The sequence below is a fragment of the Phyllostomus discolor genome, chromosome 4, assembly GCF_004126475.2.
Source record: "Phyllostomus discolor isolate MPI-MPIP mPhyDis1 chromosome 4, mPhyDis1.pri.v3, whole genome shotgun sequence".
NCBI classification, from domain to species: Eukaryota; Metazoa; Chordata; class Mammalia; order Chiroptera; family Phyllostomidae; genus Phyllostomus; species Phyllostomus discolor.
The window spans coordinates 172,362,716-172,376,179 of NC_040906.2; the positions used below are offsets into that span (position 1 = coordinate 172,362,716).

General features: G+C 35.9%; 2 protein-coding genes across 4 annotated transcripts in view; one reads left to right on the forward strand and one right to left on the reverse strand.

Annotated features, from left to right (window-relative positions):
* The window catches only part of COL10A1 (collagen type X alpha 1 chain), a 35,199-nt gene extending 30,750 nt beyond the window's left edge, over positions 1 to 4,449 (reverse strand). The window contains exon 1 of the mRNA XM_036024599.1: positions 4,086 to 4,449. The gene's annotated coding sequence lies outside the window, so the exon portion shown is untranslated. The remainder of the gene's footprint in view (positions 1 to 4,085) is intronic.
* The window catches only part of NT5DC1 (5'-nucleotidase domain containing 1), a 118,386-nt gene that overhangs the window by 45,835 nt on the left and 59,087 nt on the right, over positions 1 to 13,464 (forward strand). The window lies entirely within an intron of this gene.

A 13,464-nucleotide genomic window follows, 5' to 3' on the forward strand; every position in this document is an offset into this window, starting at 1 on the left:
CATCAAATGAAAATAAAGTAATGTTTGACTCTGTGTGCCTCAGGATTAATAATAAGAGATATAATAAGAGATACTTCTTCGAAGAGACATCATATTTCTTCATTTGGTGGTAATATCTTATTAATTAATAATTAACAAGGAAAAATAAATTGTTTTGAGAAAACACAGTATTTCCTTATGAGGTAACAATAGACAACCTCATTGAGGATTTTTTTAAAAATTACAACTGCATTGTTTTTTATGTTTTTACTCCTTGTGCCAAGTTGAAATGAGGCTGTTAGAATAGAACTTCATTTTGACAGAGAGTTTATAGGCTTTATATGTGTCTGACTAAGTAGATATTGCACTGAAATATTTCTCCATCTGAATTATTTAAGGGTACAAATATTTAACATGGCTATACTTTACTGACTTATTCAAACTGCTCCAAGGGTTGGAATAATCTGAGAAAGATAACAATCCTGCTTATTATGACATTCCATTTAGTTAGCACCTTATAGTATTAGTTTTTATTTTGAGGTTCTTGTCACTCATCAGCACAAGCTCCTTTTCTGAAAGTCAGTGACCCTTGCTAGGTCACCTAAAGGACCATGATAATTCAAAATTTGCTCAGGACCATATTTTGAAATTAAACAATATAATACATTAAATCCAGTTTAAAAAATTTGAACATGTCCTTTATAAGGCTGGTGAACAATTTCAAATGACTTTGAATCAATCAAAAATTATAAATCTATTTACCTATCAGTATTCTACCCACCAATGAAAGAATACATGGATAAGGGTGTCTATTACAACACTAATTATAAAAGGAAAAGATTGGAAGTAAAGTGTTTATTCATCTAAAAGGCTACAAATAAGCTACAGTGCCTCCACACAAGGAGATAATATGCTTCTCCTTAAAAAAAAGACTTGGGGGTGTAGGGGGGGTGGGGAAGGGAAGGGAGAGGAGGGGAAGGAAGCTCTGCACATAGTGACGTGGAGAGATTTCCAAGATAGGTAAGTTTTTGTAAAAGCAGGATACAGAACTGTGTATGCATGTTATGCTGACTTTTGTGTAAACAGGAACGGGGACAGATAAGTATTTATTTAAAAACTGGAAGAATATTCAAGAAACTAATATAAGCAGCTACCTAAAGGCATTGAGGGCTAGGAATAAGCACAAGCTCAGTAACAAACTGTCTTCCTGTAATGAAATGTCATGATAGTGGCCAATATACTCTTATTCTGTCATCTCATAAACCCCTTGAAGTTATGTTATGGTCAATAATATTTGTTTAATTTTTTAAAATAATATTAGTGGCCACCTGTTCCTGATCATCCTTCATATTGAGAAGGAATAAGTAAAATAAGGAATGATATTTTCCATTTGTGTCTCATTTTTTGTTTAACATTTACTTTCTGTAGTGTTCCCCTTGGTCCCTGTCTTTCCAGTTTTCTGGCAAAACTGAGTTTTGATGTTTAAGGTTTGAAAAGAAGTAGTATGCACTCTCTGCTTTTCAGCCCCAAAGTATTTTTTAATATAGTTTATTGATTATGATATTACAGTTGTCCCATTTTCCCCCTTCACCCCCCTCCACCCTGCACACCCTCTCCCACCCTCATTCCCCCCCCTTTAGTTCATGTCCATGTGTCATACTTATAAGGTCTTTAGCTTCTACATTTCCCATACTATTCTCACCTGCCCCCTATTTTCCACCTACCATCTATGCTACTTATTCTCTGTACCTTTTCCCCCTCTCTCCTCCTCCCACTCCCCTCCATGTTGCTAACCCTCCATGTGATCTCCATTTCTGTGGTTCTGTTCTAGTTGTTTACCTCATTTGTTTTTCTTTTTGTTTTAGGTGTGGTTGTTAATAATTGTGAGTTTGCTATCATTTTACTATGCATGTTTTTTATCTTCTTTTTCTTAGATAAGTCCCTTCAGTCCCCAAGTATTAAAATTAGCTTAATGTAATCTTTTCAAGGACTACCATGCTGTGTACACCACGAAGGAGAAAGGAATGTGTCATAAAGAAAACATGGGTAAAGTAAGGGAGGAGAGGTTAATATTTTCTAATGGCAATGGATGAGGAGGACATAAGGAAGCCTTCCTGTAGACAGTGGTAATTTGGACTTGCCTTAAAAGTTAAAGTAGAAGGGGGGCGGGGTGGGGCGGGAGAAGCCAGGTGGGTGACACTGAAGATATTTTTATGATACTTTCATAACATTTGCTTTTACAGTTCAGTGTATCTTGAATGACATCACATTTGAAAAGTTTATCAAAGACAAGATAATAAAGATTACATGACAACAGCTGTGCTTCAAGTCCTTTCCCAACCCTCACCCCACTTGGCAATCACAACACAGCTCTGGACACAGTGCTTCATGTTCCCCTCAGGTCTCCAGTTTATGCCACTAGCTCCCGGTCCATGGAGGAACCATTTACTACCTAGACAGTTGCTGCATCTTTCCTCACCACGATTTATTTCGTGTTTGGATTTCTCTTTGCCAAAGTTCACTCCATAGCACTACTTCCCCTCTAAACAAACAAGACAGGAGAGGGAGCCGAGTCACCTAGGGCTGCAGTTACCTGGATTGTTTGGGGTAGGAATGGGGAAAATAAAACAAAACTGGTATGTATCCCAGATATTTTCTGTCCCAGATATTTTGCCTCTTTCCCCCAATCTCCTGTTTTCTTGATTACCTTGGTGTAAGAATGAGGGTCCTCTCCCCCCAATCTCTTAAATTTATTGCAGTGCTCTAAGTTTGTGTAAAACTGTCAAATTGGGTGCGACCAGACAGTTGTTACTGTAACCTGTTTAGTGGAGCCCTAAACAAATAACTTTTATGGGCTTCCACTCTCATTTCAATCCTTTGGCCACTGCTAGCTTGGAAGCTCAGACGGTGGGAAATGAACTATGGGGACAGGTTCAAAGAGTTGAAACTATATTGAAAAAGCTGTCTGCCAAAAACCAGTGTTGAAGTCTTAAAATGAAACCATTCTTTTAGATTTGAAAAATAATTAACATGAATTGTTGAAGAGATTTGAGTCCAAAGGGAGATCAAGTACATGTAAAGCTGCATTTTTGTGCATTACTCTTTTTTAGTAGACCATAACAGAAAATCACATGAATCCATAAGACAGGGTATCTCCCTATCCTCTCCAAATTTGGGCTCATTTTTTAACAAAACAAATCAAACAGAATGGTGACATATTGGAAATGGTGGAAAGATGAAAGCACACTTTAGTTCAGAGGCTTTGAGAGGGAAATCATAAATGCTAGTAAAGACCGGTGGCTGACCTGAGCCATCTATTGAGGCTCCTTCTGAAAGCCTTGGAGCTCTTCATTAGTCCATCTTTTTGACCACTGACAGATGTACAGCTTTCTTAAAGTATAAAAACAAAAGGCCTTCCATGAGTTACAAGAGCATTCAGAGAAATGAAAACCGTAGATTTCAACTCAATATTTTGGTACTTTCTGGTCTTTTTTTCCCATCTTCTATTTGAAATGTTCCCTTTTTAGAAAGTAAAAGCATCACATATTGGCAGCTTGAGCTCAAAAGAAGGCAATTCCTCTAAACTTCCAAGAACTTTCTAGTTTAATAGCTGGAATAAGTACAAAATGCTCTACTACAGTTTTTATTACATAATAACTCTGTAATTGCCAGGAGCGATTGTCTCCCATTGATGGGAGACATTCAGTATTATAAAAGTGAGTGCAGAACTGGGAGTCTTTAAATGATCTTTAAAGATGATCATTTGTAGATGCATGAAATTTCAGATGTTGGTTTCTAAATTTTGTGCATCTATGTAGATGCTTTCCTCCTCCTGTTTAAATCACCTACTGGAACATCTTTTCAAATCCAGAAAAAATATTGAGTTTAGAAATCATTTGCTTTTTATGTAACCATTGCTTAGTGAAGACAAAAAAACTACAAAACACAATCTCATGAGACACAGAAAAAGTATCACTTTTTGTAAATATATTTTACCTCTTCTGAGAAATTCTCTAAATAGTCACAGTCAGTATCCATGCCCTGTTTTTCATTTAATCACATCATTGGCCATATAAACCCTTGTCACACATTTGCATTTCTCCTACCTGTACTTGCTGGTACCTAAGTGCTTGTTGGCTGCTCTTTAGAAGTCACTACTTTGTCATCGTGGTGGGTTCTTCAGTTACACAGTCAGAAGTTCATAGATGCTGCCGGTAGTGATTCCAGGAAGAGGAAAAGGTCCACTACTTCCAGAGCCCTTTTGGGGTCGTTTTTCAACTTTATACTTTTTTTCCTACAAAGCTCTGCTGAATCATATGCTGGCTACCAAATGATGATCTGCCTTCTGATTCATTTCCAGAAGAAAATAAATTTCTGTTGTTTTCCAGCAGTCAGTGACTTTTTGAGACATGAATGAGGGGTGGGGAATTCCATTTATTTGATCCCATTTGTTAATGCAAGAATGGAATGACACCTTGGCAAGAACACTTGCATTAAGATGGCTCAAGAAACAAATCTTTCAGTAGTTTCAACTAATAAATCTAAGTGATGTGTGCATTTTAGGAGGAAAATTACTTCATATCTACCTGTTAACTGGCAACGTTAAGGAGTTACGCAGAAGACTAGTGATATTTTTAAATTTTTAAAGATCAATGATATTTTTTAAAGTAGACAATTATATGTGACTTTTAAAACCTTTATTGATTTTTATTTTTATTTTTAAAATTGACTCAGCTGTGTGTTTGTTCTTATTGAAAACCAGAGAAACATAACCTTTTTCTTTAAAGAGAAAAAAGAGACTTTGTATTAATTCATCAATCCTATTATTTCTTTTATTCACATGCTTTTTCCTAATTACCCAGATTAAACAATTTATACATACATGATTATTAATTTTTTCTACCCATTCTTTTGTTGTTTATTTCCTCAAAGCCAAAATAGACTATGAATTATAGAATATCCTCATTATTGGGCATTTTTTCACCATCATAACTACATTTCTGACTTTTAATATCATGTAAATAATTAATTTACCAACTTGCTGAATGCATCTTTGTGCCATAGCTATGTCCTGTATTTTTCTTCATGCTCCTTGGAGTGCATATAACACTGGTAGCCTTTTCTACATGCTGATACATAGAAAGCACTCTTAAAACCAGGCCAGTAACATATTTGGAAAGTAATTCAGTTATAATCTAAATCCATGAGAAATTTCTAAATTTCCAAAGGGGATTCCTTTTTATCTTATATCTAGTAGTTATTCAAATACATGTAAAATGTGAAAATGATTTTCCTGAAGGCAATTTCATCAGAGTGGTTTTTATTTAAAGTTGAGAAGACTGAAATTCTTAAATATACTAGTTCTAACCTTGAAATGAGAATAATTTTATTTAACAAACTTGAAATGAGAAGAAATTATTCTCATTTGGAAGTGAGCTGATGAAGGATCTTGTGTCTTGTGTCTTTCATAATTTTATTCATTAAGTAAATTATTTGGGAGCACCCACTGTGTGCAGAGTTGCGTGCTGGGCGTACTACAGGAGTTACAGGGTGGTTAAGAAATTTTCCTTGCCCTCAAGAAAGTTAAATTACACTCAGACTACTCAGAGCATTCAGCTGCTTCAGAGTCATCTTTTTTAGGCTTTTATCACTGATGATTTGTATATGTATAGCAAAATGAATCAGATGTAAAAGCAATGTACTCTAAAAGCATTTATAAAATTAGCTCACATGGAATAATTTTTAACATAATAAAAATAAGTAGCATTGACCTTGAATAATTGTGCAGATTTTACTTGATGAAATTCAAGCAATTTATAAGTTGTTGTGTGTTACTATTTCCTTCTTCTTAACCCCTCTGCCTCCCATCAGTTTCTAAATTGATTTGAATTGTTTTTAAACAATACTTGTCCTCGGTGTCTTGAAAAGTGGAGCTTTCTTAGAAAAGACAAAACCTGTGACCACTGTTGAGAAATTATCTTGCATAGTCTCCAAGTCGTAATGCATATATGTGACCATTTAGCTCAACTGAAATGTAAAAAAATTACTCTGTGTATCTGGTGTTTGTTTTCTAAAAATGTTTTTATTTCACCTTTCTTCATTCTTGAAGGATATTTTCTGTAGGAACAAAAGTCTAGGTTAATGGTTATTTCTTGTACTATCTTCTACTTTCTATTTTATGTTGAGAAGTCACTTATCAGTCTAATTGTTCTTTAAAATGTAATCTGTTTTGTTCGCACTACAGTGAAAAATTTCTCCGTCTTTGATTTTTAGCTTTTTATTATAATGTTTCTTTGTATAGTTTTCTTTTCGTTTTTTTTATCCCCTTTGAAATGTGCATGCTTCCTAAATGGCTTAAAACCATGTGTTTGGTCTTTGAAAAATTCTGAGCCATTATCTCTGAAAATATTGTTTCTGTCATTTTTCTTCTCTTTGTAGAATTTCATTTACACATATTTTAGAAGACATATTTACTGATTCTTTATAACTCTTACCCTTTTTTCAATATTTTCTCTTTTGTTGTTAGTTTTCTTCTGATCTGACTTCTCTTTTCTAATTCTCTCTTTTGCTGTGTCTGATCTGTTTTTAACTCTACCCTTTTAGACTCCTAAGTTGAATTACTGTATTTCTTAGATATAGAATTCCATTTAGTTCCTTTTATGTTCTATAGTCCCCTGGGGGAAGAAAATCTTAATTTTTAATTTGTAGTTCTTTGCATTTATAATGCACAGATAAAAACTATAGTTGCATTGTGCCATAGGGTCCCCTGCGCATTGGGTTCTGTCATCTGCTTTTCCCTCTCAGGGTATTTGATTTTATTTTGTTTTCATAGTATATTACCTGTTTATGTACCCATTTTTTTATTGATATCAGCTATTCTACTTTTTTAACAGTTATAGAAAAATTTTGAGGCCTGGCATGATGTTACCTTTCTTCAGAGAAAACTTACCTTTACTTCTGGCAGGCAGCTAGGGCACCAGCAATTTGGACCATCCTTAATTCATTTTTCAAAGAAAGAGGTGATCTGAAGCTGTATGCGTCAGGCCATGGAGAACTGTACTGTTCGCACCTACTCCTATAGTGTAGCTCTCTCTGAGTCGCCACACAAATCATGGAGGGTTTCCAGCCTCCAGCCTACCTATTACATTATTTTTTGTGCCCCAAGCTTCTTGATGCTTCCTCTTTTACCCCTTTGAGAATTGGTGTGGCCCCTAATTCAGACAGAGGCCCCAGATTTCAGGCTTACCTCTCTGGATTTCTGTCCTCCTCATCTTGTCTCCTTAACTAACTCTTCACTGACCTTTTTTTTTTTTTTTTTGGCTTTCCAAGTGCCTTTATATATTTCTATATTTTTTCAAAACTTTGTCCATTTTCTCTAGTTATACTTTTAGTTCATATTGCATAGTTCTCGACCATCAGCAAGAGGTTAATTTCCTCAACACTTGAAAAAGAAACATATGTTACATATGTTCGGGTTTAAGATTATGTATCCATTGCATATTAAAGTTCCACTTTTGTAAGTTCCAATAAGCAAAGTAATTACCAAAATATCATATCATAGGCATCCTAAGTCATCCTATATGAAAGAATATGTGGTAAGGAAATACATATCTAAACCTGTGTTTTGGAGTTTTTAGCTATTTCTACTGCATATTGTTCAAATATATGTAGTAATACATGACCTCTTTAGCTTTGATGAAGCCTATAGTACCTGCTCTGTGTTTTTTCTTTGAAAATTTTTTAAAAATGAATACAACAAGAGGAATTAAGTGTTCTATTAGGTTAAGTGTGAGATAGCCATTTCCTGTCCTAGAGGGGATGTTGAGTAGACAGTTGTATAGGTAATTGGAGTTTTATATAAAAATCTCTTGCTCTGACCTGTGGGGCTAAGAGGGTTGGATGTTGTCTCCCAAAGTGATTTAGATTCCCAGTCAGGCTCAATTCCCGGTCAGAGCACATGCCTAGGTTGGGGGTTCAGTCCCCAGTTGGGCTGCATACAAGAGGCAACCAATCAATGTTTCTCTCTCCCATTGGTTTCCTTCCCTCTCTTTCTCTCTCCCTTCCCCCTCTCTAAAAGTAAATAAATAAAATCTTTCTTTCAAAACCTCTTGATTATCAGTATGAACATGGTATTAAACTCCATGAAGGGAAGAAACTCCCAGGTTGAGAAAGGGACAATCCAACATTTAGAGTTCCTTCTGGCAGAGGCATTGAGATGGTCAGATAAGATGAGGGAAAAACAGAAAACAATAAAAATAGGGGTGAATGGTGTCCTGGGGCTAAGAAAGAAAAGTAATCTCCAATGAGCTGTCAGGTCATATGAGGACAGTGACTTGGCCTTTGGAATAGCAATATGGAGGCTGTAGCCAACATTGTCCACAGCAGGTTGCTAGTCTCAATGGGAAGACTAGTTAGGAAGGAGAGTGGGAAGTAAGAAAGGGGATATGACTAGTGTAGACAACTCGAGTTGGTTTTACTTGAAGTGGAGAAAGGGAGTGCAGCTAGAGGAGGATGTGGAATCAAAAGAGATTATCGCATCCCTCCACCCGTGAATGAAGTGTGTGACTTGAATGAGAAGAAGACAATAATCGTGTATATGAATGCACTGTTTTTCTTAATTCAAAGGGAGGATTCCTAGAGGACAGGCTTAAGTTAAACTGGGTTTGAAGTCTATCCTGCCACTTAATTGCAGTGCTTGGCAGCTAATTACCTAGCTGCCATCATCTGATAAAAATAATTTTTGTTCCTACAATGGTTATGAATATAAAATCAAATAAGAAATGTACGTATAGTGCCTGGTTCATAGTAAATAGTACACTGTAGTTATTTTGTTGTTATCGTTATCCTTAAAGTCTGAAAAGGGTTTACGTTCAGAAACAATTAAATTATTGCTATTTGCAGGGTTGTTGAGAATATAATGTTAAATGAGAAATGCATGCAAAGTACCTGATTTGTAAAGTGAGCAATAAATTTTAGCCTTTGAGTTTTTAAATTGCCTTTAATATCTGAAAGGGATCTTTGTTCAGAAGCAGTTAGGAACTATTTGTGGATAGAGTCATATTTCTTAGCAATAGCCAAGCCCTGGCTTTTGCTGAACCTCACTTTCCCAAAACCAGCCTTACCAGACAGCTCGCTTGCTCTTTTCCAGTGAACTTCATACAATATTGTGCCCCAGCTGATCAGCTTGGAAGATGTTACACTTCTCATCCCTACCCCCCAAATATCCCATGCTCATCTACCAAGGCCAACTTACCTTTCAGACTCCATCTCAGGGGTCACCCCTCTATGAGGATTTTCCTGACATCCATTCTGTCCCTTGTAATTCTGTGATCGACCCTACCTTCATCCTCCATGGCCTCCTTTTAACCTGTTATTACTGTACCACTCCTCTTTAAACTTGGTTCTCAGGTCTGTCTCTTTACTGGCCTATATCATCCTTAAAAGTAGTGAACATGCATCCTTTTCTTTGATCTTCATTACAATAATTGACCCATAGTAGGTGTCCCATAAGCAATTGTTGAACTAATTAATAAATGTGTGAATAAACCATTAACCTAATTGTCACCACTGTTACGACTTTTGCATATTGTAATGTTTCAATTACTTGATCTTTTTGTTAATTATTTGCCAAGAGTATTATTTTACAAGAGTACAAGTCATAAAATCAAATAAATGTGTGGGTTTTTTTGCTCTGGCTTAGAACGGTATTTTGTTAAAGGGGTTTGAGACCAGGAATTACAAGTAGACACTGTTCCAAAAGGTCATTTACAGTCTGGTTATCAGAAATTTGGAATAACTTTCTAAAACAAGTTATTATGCTTTGCAAGTGTTAGTGGCAGTAAAGAAGATTATTATCATAATAATAACCAGGTTTCAGGCCTGTACTTACAAAGTACTTGTTTAAATTATATTCTCATATAACTTGAGAACTAGCTTGTGGGGGGAGGGGGGATCTGCAATAAGGCAGTGAGAGGAAGGAAAGCAGGAAGATAGTTCATTCCGCATTTCATTTGGCTGAGTTTTCCCGTGGAGATCCTCTGTACCTTCTGCTTTTCTCTGCTGACTTCTGCTGGTTTCTGCTTCTGATTTTAAAGATTATTCTAGAACTTTACTCCCATGGTAAGAACAGTGGGGCTGTGTTGAGACAACAGTATATGTGAATGTGTAATCTCTAAGTCTTGTGTTTTGATAGTCAAGATGTGCTTAAAGAGTTGCCTTTTAATCCCATTTTTACTCACAGAGAAACCCAAGTAAGAGGGTTTTCATACTTCCTTTGCTTAGTACTGAGGATTTTGTTGATGGGTAGCCAGCCAGACAAAGGCTGCAATATCTGAAAGAAGTTTTGTTGTGGAAAGATTGTGGAGAAGAGAGCTAGGTTCTTGCCCGAAAACTGTCACTTTTATCCAAACCCTGTACGAATGAAAACAAATGTTGAGCTTCAGTTTTTTTCCATCTGTAAATCAAGGCGATTGTAAACTAATTGAACATTTCTTAACCTTTTGTGAATTTGTGAACCCTTTCCAAAGTCATAAGATTCCATGATTTCCTCACAGAAATTTTGCCAGTCATTTTGACATTTTATATGACATATGATATATTTTAAGTTAAAAATTCTATTAGATCAATATATTATTCAAGTTATATTATAATCTTTAATGTAATCATTAAAATGTACTTTATAAGATTTTTTAAGTTTTCTCTACATAATAGGTAATATATCTGTTTATATGAGAAAAAATTATTTGTTGAGAAATTTGTGTTTATGTGTTAAGGCATCAAAAATGATCAAAACTGTTTTCATGTCTAGATGTTTAGAATTCTTGCATTTCGACCTTTAGAAAAATCTGCTTTTGTTCTTGTTTGGATTCTAAATGATGAGATAGGAAAGAATGTATCAGGGTTCTTCTTGTAAGAATGTTTCTACAATCTCTCATTACAGGTGTGGATAACCACTTAGAATAAAATCATCTTTATTATTTCTTTTAACATTTTTTTCTGAAATACCAGAGATGTCTTGATTTGTTATATAAGACGTTTGCTCAGGTGAATACCATACAGTTCACAAATGTAATTATTTTGGGGTAGACCTAGAGAATTGGTCATTTTACATACTTCAGTAATTTGCTAACGTTCAAAATTTATGGTCCTTGTGACTTATGTCTTTTTTTGTTGTTGTTGGTTCATCATGTGAATAAATTAAACACAATACATTAGAAATAACTAAAAACACTATGTAAGTGTCAAAACCACAGCACCTAGCAGTGTCCATCTGCATGAAAAAACTGACTGGGTATCTGTATGAGAGGCTCTCATTACCAACCACTAGACACACGTCAAGCCTGTCAAAATTTTGTTTTAAAGGTCTGCACAATTGAAATTTTAAAAACGTGATATTGGTACATTTGCCTTTTACAACCTGAAACTGAAACACCTGCCCACACGTGGGGTGGTGGTCAGATGATGTGGAGAGGTAGTAGAAATAGAGAAGGTGTCTTCTACCTGTGTGATTTGGGACAAGAGGAGAGAGTATTGTAGGGGTGTGGCCTGAGGGGATAGCCATTCTGAACAGAAAGCTTCATTTACACGGAGGGCCCCATCCAAGCACGCTGGGAAGGACGTGTGAGGGCAAGTGTGCTCCTCACACCCAGACACAGATGGGAGGACCCACGTGGTCATCTCTTTTGCTAGACATATTACTTTTGTTTTTCAGTTTATTTTTTGTTGGTTTATAAATTGGAGGGGAGGATAATACCTAGATTTACAAATAAGTGACAAAGATAATATGGAGAGATCCTGTACACCCCTCATCCCATTTTCTCTAATATGAACATCTTCCATTGCCATGTTACATTTGTCAAAGCTGAGAAACCGACATTGGTATGTTACCATGAATTAAACTCCAGACTTGATCTTCATTCCACCAGTTTTTCAACTAATACCCTTTCTCTGTTCCAGGATTCCATCCAGGATACCACATTGCCTTTAGTCATCACGCCTTATTGTTAGTGTCTTCTGGTTTGTGGCGTTTCTCAGTCTTTCCTATTTCCCATGACCTTGACAGTCTTGAGGAGTACTGGCCAAGGATTTGGCAAAATGTCCCTCCATCTGGGTTTCTCTGATGTTTTTCCCATGACTAGACTGGGGTTGTGGGTTTGGAGAGAGACTCTCATAGAGGCGAAAAAGTATTCTCATCACATCATATCGGGGTCATATGCTGTCAGTGCAATGTCACTGGTGACTGGTGATGTTAACCTCGGTTGCCTAAACAACCTAGCGTTGGCCAGGTTTCTCTCCTATAAAGTTTCCGGTTTTTTGTTGTTGTTTTTTTCACTGCATGTCTGTTCTTTGGAAGCAGGTCAAAACTCCCCCAGTCAAGTTAAACCCCCCTGCTTAGAACAGGGGAGAATGCACTTTTTGGAATTTTTCTATAAGAAACATTACAGGCAGAGGCTCTTGCCAGTGCTAGGACTCTCCTCCAGTGTTAATTTTATCCATCTCTCCTGAGACAAAATGTGATGTGCATGTTCAATGAAATATTCAACTCAAGGTATGCCCATGACTAGATTGAATATATTTTCCACCACTGATTATAAAATTTAGAGTGTAAATGTCAAGTGAATAAACTATTCCCTATTCTTGCTTGCTTTCATGATAAAAAATAACAACTGGTATGGGAAATAGACAGACTAGAGAATTCTGGCTTCTTCCCTTTATGATTTTCAGTAAGGTTTTTTGTTTGTTTTTCTTCTTGTTTTTAATGAAAGCCATGTTGAATTTTTATCCAGATAAAATTTGGACTGCTTCTAGCTCTCATAACTCTTTTGATTTGTATTTTGCTTTTGTTATACTCAGTTTTAAAGGATTCAGTCACCAGTCCTGTCACCTGCTTTGCAACCTGCTAGTAACATATGGTTAATTCAGTCTAACTGGATTATTAATATTGTTGCCTGTATCCTCTACATATGCCACATTAGAATAGTATAGGTGTCTTGTAATTTTAAAAATACATCCAAAACAGTTGGGTTTTATAATAAACTGTTTTGATCTCCTAGTGGCCATATTGTTGAATGACTACCATAGTTATTTATAAGGGATCCCGAATATTTCCATGGGCAGGATTATCTGTTCATTGTTTGAAACATTAATGAATCAGTTTAGTGTATAGTCTTTAGAATTTTCACTTTATTAAAGTATAATTTACCCACAGTAAAAGGTGCATATTTTGTGTACAGTTTGATGAGTTCTGATATATGTATAAACTTGTATAACCTGCAAACCCAATCAAGGTATAGAACACTTCCAGAAAGTTTCTTTTCCTTTGGGGGTCAGTCCTTCAGATATGAACTTTCCCACCCCCGGAAACTAATGTGTCACTATTCTGACGCTGTAGGTTGATTTTAGAAAAGCAGTTATATCATTTACATATATTTTCTCCAGCTGCCTTCATGATTTTCTCTTTCTATTTTCTTTTTAACAGTTTGAATG